Source organism: Tauraco erythrolophus, chromosome 5 (assembly GCF_009769465.1).
Source record: "Tauraco erythrolophus isolate bTauEry1 chromosome 5, bTauEry1.pri, whole genome shotgun sequence".
NCBI classification, from domain to species: domain Eukaryota; kingdom Metazoa; phylum Chordata; class Aves; order Musophagiformes; family Musophagidae; genus Tauraco; species Tauraco erythrolophus.
In genome coordinates this window covers 52,283,426-52,292,335 of record NC_141469.1, presented here as the reverse complement: position 1 = coordinate 52,292,335, position 8,910 = coordinate 52,283,426, and the positions used below count along the sequence as shown (strand labels likewise).

The window sequence follows — 8,910 nt, the reverse complement described above, 5'->3', positions numbered from 1 at the left end:
TGGATTTTAAAAATAAATATATGTGGCCTTGTTCTTCTGTAGAAGTCCTCTTAGAGTTCCATTAAAAAAGATATTTGCAGGTATCTCTGAAAAGGTTTTTGATATCCATAAAATAATATAGAGGAGTCAAAACTATAATTTAGATGGAATTTGAATATCTGCCCCCAAATAAAATTGTAGCTGTGTTGGCTAAATTTTACAGGTCTCTAGGTTTTCACCAGTAAAGTTTTCTAAACCCCTTGAAATTTTGTTCTCACTCAGATTTTCCATAATCTTGTCACAACTGAGCATCTTGATATCTAAATGTGTTTACTATTCATAAATTAGGCAATCTGTAAATTAGGCATTCACTTGTCCCAAGGCATGTTCAAACCACACCTCAGGCACACACCTATGGGATTGGACTTAGACCAAAACCCTGTGGTGACTCTCCCTTTTGTTCAGAAACACCGAGAGGGAAGGAGGAAGAGGTTTTCTTGATGTCTCCTTAAAAAAACCCCAACAAACAAACAACAAACCGACAAAACCCCAAACCCTAAAAATCCACTTTTCCTTGTGTACAAGATGATAAAAGTCTGATTGGACCAAAGAGAGATACTAGGCCACTTACTTTCTCGGAGAAAAAAGAGGGGAGTACCTGTGTTCCAAAAACTATTTTATATTTTTTTTATATTTAGTATAGCTGATTTCATATTTCCAATTCTGAGAATGCTGCTCTTGCAAATAAAACATAAGTCACCATTTTTACATCTGACTAAAATTTTTAATGACGTAGTAAATATTTGTTTCTGGTATTTAAGAGCATTTGATGTGTTTGGTGGCTATTTTGTTGCATGTTTAATGTCAGAGAATGACTTTTGCCTTTTGAGTTGTTGCTGTTACTGACATGCACCCTGACGGAATAATATTCCATAAATTTGGTGGCTGCTGGTAAGAGGGTAAACTCCTGCTGGTGTAGTAAGGTAGAAAGTTAGTAATTTTTCAAGTGGCTCTTGTTAGAGAAATGCCGAAGGTTTGGATTGTCAGCGATCATGCAAAAGCTTCAAGATATATTAGGGGAAAAACTGTCTTGTTACATGGAGTAACTTTCTCAGACCTTAGTCTCCTAAAGGTATATTTGAAACCTAAGTGTGAAGTTGTAAAAAGTCAAAGAAATGGGAAAATGTTTCACCAAAATCTGCTTATTCCCCTTGGCTCAGTAAACAACCAAGAAATTTTCTTCATTAAAAACTGTAGGGAGTTGCCTTTTTTTAAGCCTGATTTCTTAAGAAAATGTGATTTGTTCCTTTTCCTTGTTTTTCTCTCATTCTTTCTTTACATATTCACCAATAGCTTTTGAAATCATTGACCAACAGCAACCATGTTTGTAGGAGGGATAGAAATCTCAAAGACCGTAATGTTCCTGCAGGTTTGGGGAAAGTATGCAAAATGGGTAGTGAGAAACATGTGTCACTACCTTCTCTTGAGAAGAGGATAAGGCAATGGGAGTTTGGCACTGAACCTGTGGTTTTTCAGCATGTGCTGGGTCCATGTTGGATAGGACAACAGGAGAGGGTTGTACGTGCCAACAGGGCTTGAGTAGATGGGCAGAACATGGGGCTGTTTTGGAAGAGGATGGGAACTGAGAATATCGTGGTGTGTCAGAGGGACAACGGGAGGGAAAGCTGACTTCTCATGGTGGGGGAGAGGAGAGTAGGGCTAGCAGAACTGTGCTTTACTGCCTGCTGAAGAACTCAGTGATAAGCTGGTAAAAGATATTTTGACCCTTAACCAGAGAATTATTGTCCTTATCAGAACTAGATGATACCATGGTTCACTGACTGCAGGGTTGCCTGATTCTTAGTTTGGTTTAGTATGTAAAATAAATTCTTCTGAAATCAAAAATATTATTCATAAGCTGTGATTAAATTAATATTTTCCCTTTTTTTTTTTTTTGATGGGGAATGGTTTTGGTGTATTTCTTTGAAAAGACTAGAAGTTAGACCTCACTGTCAGTAATAAAGAACAGAAAGCATAAGTAGAGCCTAAGAAATAGGACTTTTCTATTTAAAGACCATGACGCTTTTCAGAATGGAGCGATGAAACCGAAAGGGTGCCATCTAAAGATTTCTGTTTATACCAGTTACTGTATGAAATGTCCATTAATAGCCAAAGAATAAGATTTTTCTCTCAACATAAGAACAAAAGATAGTGCCTCCCAGATGGGATTTCCTGTGAACCCTCTCTGCTGTCTTGTAACATGGAGTTATTAGTCGAAAAGCAGGCAGAGCTGAACTTGTCTAGAATGACATTTCTCTGGTTCTTTCCTGTCTTGCCTATATTTGCATGGCCTATTCATTATTGTAAACAGCAGACTGAAATTTACCTTGTTATGTTCAACGCGTAAGGTTTTATCGAGTCTCAGTGGAGAATTGTAGTGTGTCCTGCTGATAGATTTAGATAAACTTCTCATAGACGTAGTAGTGGTGAAAGTGAAGAAAACTTTATTAGCTCACTACTTTCATTTCTAGAGAATTCCCTGCTCGATAATGTCAAATATATTTTTCAAGGCTGCAGTAACCAACTTAATCTTCACAGATTTTATAGTAGTCACAAATTTGAATTCATTAATTTCAAGTTTTAAAATACTTCAGTTTTAAAGTATCATAATAGACCGCAAAATAGCTAGGTGACTTTGACTTCTGCTTATTTTAAAGTAGTTTTCATAGTAACAATAAATATTTGAAAGGAAACCGGATTTTCCTCTGACTGAGTAGAAGAGCAAGTAGCAGCATGAATCACAGCTTCCAAGAACTGTCAGAATAGGAATGCAGATTCTCCCCCACAAAGACACACACTTTCCTCACTATCAATTTTAATGTAGTAATGTGATTTAATAAAGTTTATCTTGCCATCCACAACAGCAACATTCATTATATGTAATCAAGCTAATACTAGCAGTTGCGTGTTTGAGGGTGAAACTAGAGTTTGGAACTAGTATGGTAGTTCCAATGATGACTCTCTAACATCTCAGCAATTTTGCTTAAAATGTATTTTCTGAAAATGTTTTTGTTGTTAAAATACTGTACTTCATTTTTTTCACATTGTTTTTTTCCCATCTCAGAAACATTAGTTAAACATTTGTGCTTCACTAAAGCTTTGCGTGATGTTTCATAGATAATAAGATTCAGTTCCGGCCCTGAAGAGGTTGTGATCTGAATTTCACTGACATAGAAAATAAGGAGAATGACCTCAGAAAGGAGGACAAGGATTCAAATGATTAAGTGAGTCATAGTGAGTGAATTAAACAAGTTGTCGTTCCTAAGAACAGAACGAGGTAGATCAGCAAGGAGGAAAATGAGAATATAGAAGCAAAAGACAGCATTAAAGCAAGTCCAAATAGTATAGAGATTTGAAGGAAAAGAGGGAAAGATGTGTTGTTTTGCAGGACCTGCAAAGCATAATAAAATCAGAAGAATAGTCTGAATCAAGATGAAGAGTAACTAGAAGGTGTTAGGAAATGGGTTAGGATAACATATGTAGAAACTTAGGAGCTATGTTGATGGACTTGGCTTGTATGAAGAAGAAAAAAAGATGAGATGGGAAAAGGATTTGAGAATATGCTGGTTTGTTCAGTTTGGCAGGGAAGTCAGGACACAAATTCTAGTACTAAGAACTTTTTTTCACTTAAGAAATTTAGCTGTCAATTTTACTTGCTTTAAAGTGAATGGCAAAACAGCAGGCGACTCTACCTGAAAAATTCAGTCTCAGCGATTTCATGTTGCTCTGTCAGTGCCTCCTATTACACCCAGTTTTTGTAGAAGCTGGAGGACTTTTTACGAGTTTCACTGCAATTGAGGTGGGGCTATAGAAGCCTCTAACATCAAAGGTAATTGAGGCATTACCACTTTACCCAAGTCAAAAGGATCACCAACTTTTTCATTAAAATCACCAAAATTGCTTTTCAATAATATTTTGGTTAAACAGGTACTACCTTTATATGGACAGTTAAATTTATAGTTGATTTATATTGAGTTGTCAATCTTTGTATTGCTGGCATAAGAAATGAAAGATAGTATCTCGTGAACTTGTATATGTTTTTTTCAAAATGGCACTTAGACAATTTTCCTGTCCTATAGAATATAGTTTGCCATTTCTTATCTATATACTGATATTTGATCCAAAACATTGATTTCTAACAGTATTATATTTCATTTTATTGTACAGAAAAGTAGATAATCATCATCTACCTTTCTTATCCCATTAGGCTTTTCCAGTAGAGCTTCTTCAGACATTGGCGTTCTTCTTCCCCATCTTGACAACTGCTTCTTTCTGTATTTTATGTAGTGAGGGACAAAGTGGAAAAGAGCAGGAGTTGTGAAGTTCCTTTTTTTTTGTTATCTCATGTCAAAGGAAATCTGCCTATCCTTGCCTATGATGGAAGGAAATAGATTTATGTGTACCTCAAAGGATATACTGTGCCACATGTGAGTGCTGAGAAGAAAGTATCAGTAGTGATAACTAACAGTAGTTTTCCAAGCAGGATTGTCAGCAATAAGATTGTATTACCAAATGGGTGCATGCGTATTCAAAATGCAGCACTGTGTGTAGGAATACAGAATTTGTGATCTGTACTGGATGGGGAGCAATTTCTTTATGGAATAAGTAGAGTGTTTGTGTATAGAAATATCTATTGTTAGTTTCTGCTCGATCCAGCTTGCTGAAATTAGTTTTTCATTAGTGAGGAGAAGATCATAGAATCATAGAATAGTTAGGGTTGGAAGGGACCTCAAAGATCATCTAGTTCCAACCCCCCTGCCATGGGCAGGGACACCCTCCCCTACACCAGGTTGCCCAAAGCCTCATCCAGCCTGGCCTTGAACATTTCCAGGGATGGGGCATCTACACTTCTCTGGGCAACCTGTTCCAGTACCTCACCACCCTCTGAGTGAAAAATTTCCTCCTTATATCCAATCTAAATCTCCCCTCTTTCAGTTTAAATCCATTGCCCCTTGTTCTATCACTACATGCCTTTGTAAAAAGTCCCTCTCCAGCTTTCCTATAGTCCCCCTTTAGGTACTGGAAGACTGCTATAAGATGTTTGAGTCTTTCTTATGCTTTTGTGTGCCATGTTCTCTGAGAGTTTTAAACTATGTTCTGAGGTAGATCATGTACTGTTTGAATCATAATATACACACAGAGTTAAGATTGTATTGATGCATTTTCTTTCCAGAAATTTGTCTTATGTGTTATTGATGTTCTGCAAGGTCATAATATACCTCAAAGCAATCGTAATATAATAATTGTCATATTAACGTTTTGCAGGCAGTGTTAGAACTGTAACTTTAACGTTACTAATAGTAAGTAAGTAAATAAGTAAGCAAGCAAGCTGTGGCATTTGTCTCACAGATTTTGGTTTCAGGCAATGCCATAGCTACCTAAAAGGCGACAGGCAATTTTGAAGTAGTTCTTGTGTCGTTACTTCATTATGTTGAGCAAAGAAATTGGAAAGTGAAATTGTGGATGGTTTAGGGATAGAAATAAGGTGACTGAAATGGCAGGAGAGAAAACAGAGACCAGCAGTCAATGGCTTGCTTCGAAACGTTGTTTTGAATGGATTCATCTTTATAGAACTGTGTGGGTTTTTTTTGTTGTTGTTTTTCAGAAGACTGTGCCAAAGAAGACTTTTGTTCAGATGACATCACGTTTGGCCTACTAATGCTATCCACCCACTCTACAAGGCACAATGCATTTCTAGATAATTTAAGTAAGTATGTAGATTTTATTGCTTCTAGAACAGTAATGCTTTAAACAGAAGCATCTCTTTTTCAACCTCAGGCAAGGCAGACGTTCCACTTCAATTTGAGATTGAAATTAATGTTGCATGGGGGCAAGAATAAACTTTAAATAAGCTTTTAATAAGGTTTCATCTTGTGCACTGGTGCATGGAATTAAACAATTGAACTAACTGTACCTGAGCTGCCTTGGAAACTAGAAGGAAAAAAAAGAAACCACTTTGTGATGGCAATGTCCCCAGCAATGAAGTGTGCTAATGTGGCCCTGTGGTTTCTGGAGACTGAAATAGTATCTCTCCCAGGGATGCGTTGCAGTGAACGAGTGTATGTACTGTTGTACTCACAGCTTTTTTGTGTAGGTTGTTTATTTTTTGCGGATGCTCTTGTTAAAGTGAAGATGGGCTTAATACCCCATTAATGTAAGAATATAGAGAAAGCAAAAGAATGCATCTTAATAGGTTCGAGTAGCAATGTCTCTGTTTACATGTCATCTTATTTGTGGAAGAGTTGCATCTCTCCACTTCCCTGATTGGACACAATGTACTCTCCAGCTGAAGATGGGCCAGACACAGATTTTCGTCTTTGCAAGATTAGTCTGACCTTGCAGTAAGGTTACCGATTGTTTTGTACATCCATGGTCACTCAAAGAGAAACACACAACAGACAGGGTAGTTTGTTTAATGTTCATCTTGTAAGTGATGAAGGGGTTTTGATTAGCTATATCATGAGGATCATGGCTGTGGCCCCTGGTAGCCTTCATGTACGTGTTAATATGCTTTATCTTTGTAAATAGTTGTTAAACTTTTTCAGAAGTTCTGTTGGTTTTTTTTTGACTGGTTCACATGACATCCTTGTCTCTAAACTGGAGAGACATGGATTTGATGATGGACCACTCAGTGGATAAGGAATTGGCTGGATGGTCGCACTCAAAGAGTTGTGGTCAACGGTTCAATGTCCAAGTGGAAACCAAGTGATGAGTGGTGTTCCTCTGGGGTCAGTACTAGGACCGGTGCTATTTAACATCTTTGTTGGAGACATGGACAGTGGTATGGAGTCCACCCTTAGCAAGTTTGCAGATGACACCGAGTTGTTGTGTGGTGTTGTGGACACGCAGGAGGGAAGGGATGCCATCCAGAGGGACCTTGACAGACTGGAGAGATGGGTCTGTGAGAACCTCATGAAGTTCAACAAGGCCAAGTGGAAGGTCCTGCAAGTGGATCGGGGCAATCCCAAGCACAAGTACAGGCTGGGTGGAGAATGGATTGAGAGCAGCCCTGAGGAAAAGGACTTGGGAGTGCTGGTTGATGAGAAGCTCACCATGAGCCGGCAAAGTGCACTGGCAGCCCAGAAAGCCAACCGTATCCTGGGCTGCATCCAAAGAAGTGTGGCCAGCAGGTCGAGGGAGGTGATTCTGCCCCTCTACTCAGCTCTCGTGAGACCCCACCTGGAATACTGAGTCCCCAACACAAGGAGGACATGGAGCTACTGGAGCGAGTCCAGAGGAGGGCCACAAAGATGATCCGAGGGCTGGAACACCTCTGCTATGAAGGCAGGCTGAGAGAGTTGGGGCTGTTCAGCCTGGAGAAGAGAAGGCTCTCGGGTGATCTTATAGCAGCTTTCCAGTACTTAAAGGGGGCCTACAGGAAAGCTGGGGAGGGACTTTTTCCAAGGGCGTGTAGTGATAGGACAAGGGGCAATGGCTTTAAACTGAAAGAGGGCAGATTTAGATTAGATATAAGGAAGAAATTCTTCACTCTGAGGGTGGTGAGGCATTGGAACGGTTGCCCAGAGATGTTGTGGATGCCCCATCGCTGGAAGTGCTGAAGGCCAGGTTGGATGGGGCTTTGGGCAACCTGGTGTAGTGGAGGATTTCTCTGCCCATGGCAGAGGGGTTGGAACTAGATGAAACTACATGATCTTTGAGGTCCCTTCCACCGCTAACCATTCTATGATTCTATCATCTGTTTAGCTAGATCAGACATTGTGACAATCGTGCTGAAACTGGATTATTTGTCTTGCTGGCAGAAAGCCTTCCTGTGTTCCTCATGGCTTGTCATGCGTTGGAGAAGTTTTATCATGCATGAAGTTTGGTCATGAATGGAGTTACAGGTAGCAGTGCTTATAGTTAATGATGCTTGACACTTTCTGCTGGAAGACCCTTGCTTTAGTTTCTTATAATTTAGCAAGACTTAAATCATTGAGCAGTAATTCTTTGTGTTACATATCTGCTCCAGCTGAAACTTGACCAAAAGTCAGCTTGTGTCTGAGAATGAGATGAGGGGGAGGAACTTTCTGTTTTCTTGATTCAAAATGCAATTGAAATCTTACCATTGGAAAAATAAAGCACTTGCATATGTTAGAGCAAGCACTCAAGGTTTTAGGAGAAAACTTAAACTGTTATGCTGCAGTATTAGGATATTTATTTTTTTGTGCCATCCCAAACTCTTACGCTAGGCACTATGGTAGATTTCTGAAAATACGGTTCGTACCAGTGCAATGATTTGCCTAAATCCACTTCATCTGTCCAAATCAGATGAGGTAGATACATTCCAAATCCTTTTAGTCGTAACCAGAGCGAGCTACTGAGCATGTCCTGGGTGGACTGTGAGATGTTAACAGGCCTGGTCTCCTCCACTCCATTGTAATATCAGGTTCAAACGCTGAGTAAGGAGACTTTCTTCTGCACTCCTTGTGCTTTTTCTTAACCTCATCCCCCATCTACTGTTGATTCTGTCCTTCAAATGCTGCTTCAGTAGTATATTTCAATAACTTGTCCATTTTTGATTCAACTTTTCTGTATTCTTTGATTTTTCTTCTTTATTGCTGCTCTTATGTTCAAAACAATCTATTTTATTATCATCTGTTTTGAACAATGCATACTGCGTGTGGTTAAAAGTTGCAAAAGACTTCTTTTTGAGCATCCTGAAAACCTAGGCATGTTGTGTATCTTTGGTGTTACTTTTCAAGTAACCTTTTTAGACCATGAGGGCCTGCATTGTTTTGTGAAGAATTTGTGTTTTCCAGGGCATACTTCAGCTTTGTTTACTCCTTGTCTTTCCATGGGTGGTTTTCCTTCACCTCTGCGTTTTCATTAGTCCTTTTGCTTGTGTTTCTTCCTCGGAGCTTTTGTTTTAAC

General features: G+C 39.1%; 1 protein-coding gene across 5 annotated transcripts in view; it reads left to right on the top strand.

Moving 5' to 3' along the window:
• CLOCK (clock circadian regulator) overlaps positions 1 to 8,910 on the top strand; it is a 66,150-nt gene that overhangs the window by 4,924 nt on the left and 52,316 nt on the right. For 3 of the 5 annotated variants that reach the window (XM_086612468.1, XM_086612469.1, XM_086612465.1), the window contains exon 2: positions 5,645 to 5,746. The gene's annotated coding sequence lies outside the window, so the exon portion shown is untranslated. Of the gene's footprint in view, positions 1 to 5,644; positions 5,747 to 7,799; positions 7,884 to 8,910 lie in introns of all 5 variants that reach the window. The other 2 variants (XM_086612467.1, XM_086612466.1) reach the window with 2 other exon arrangements.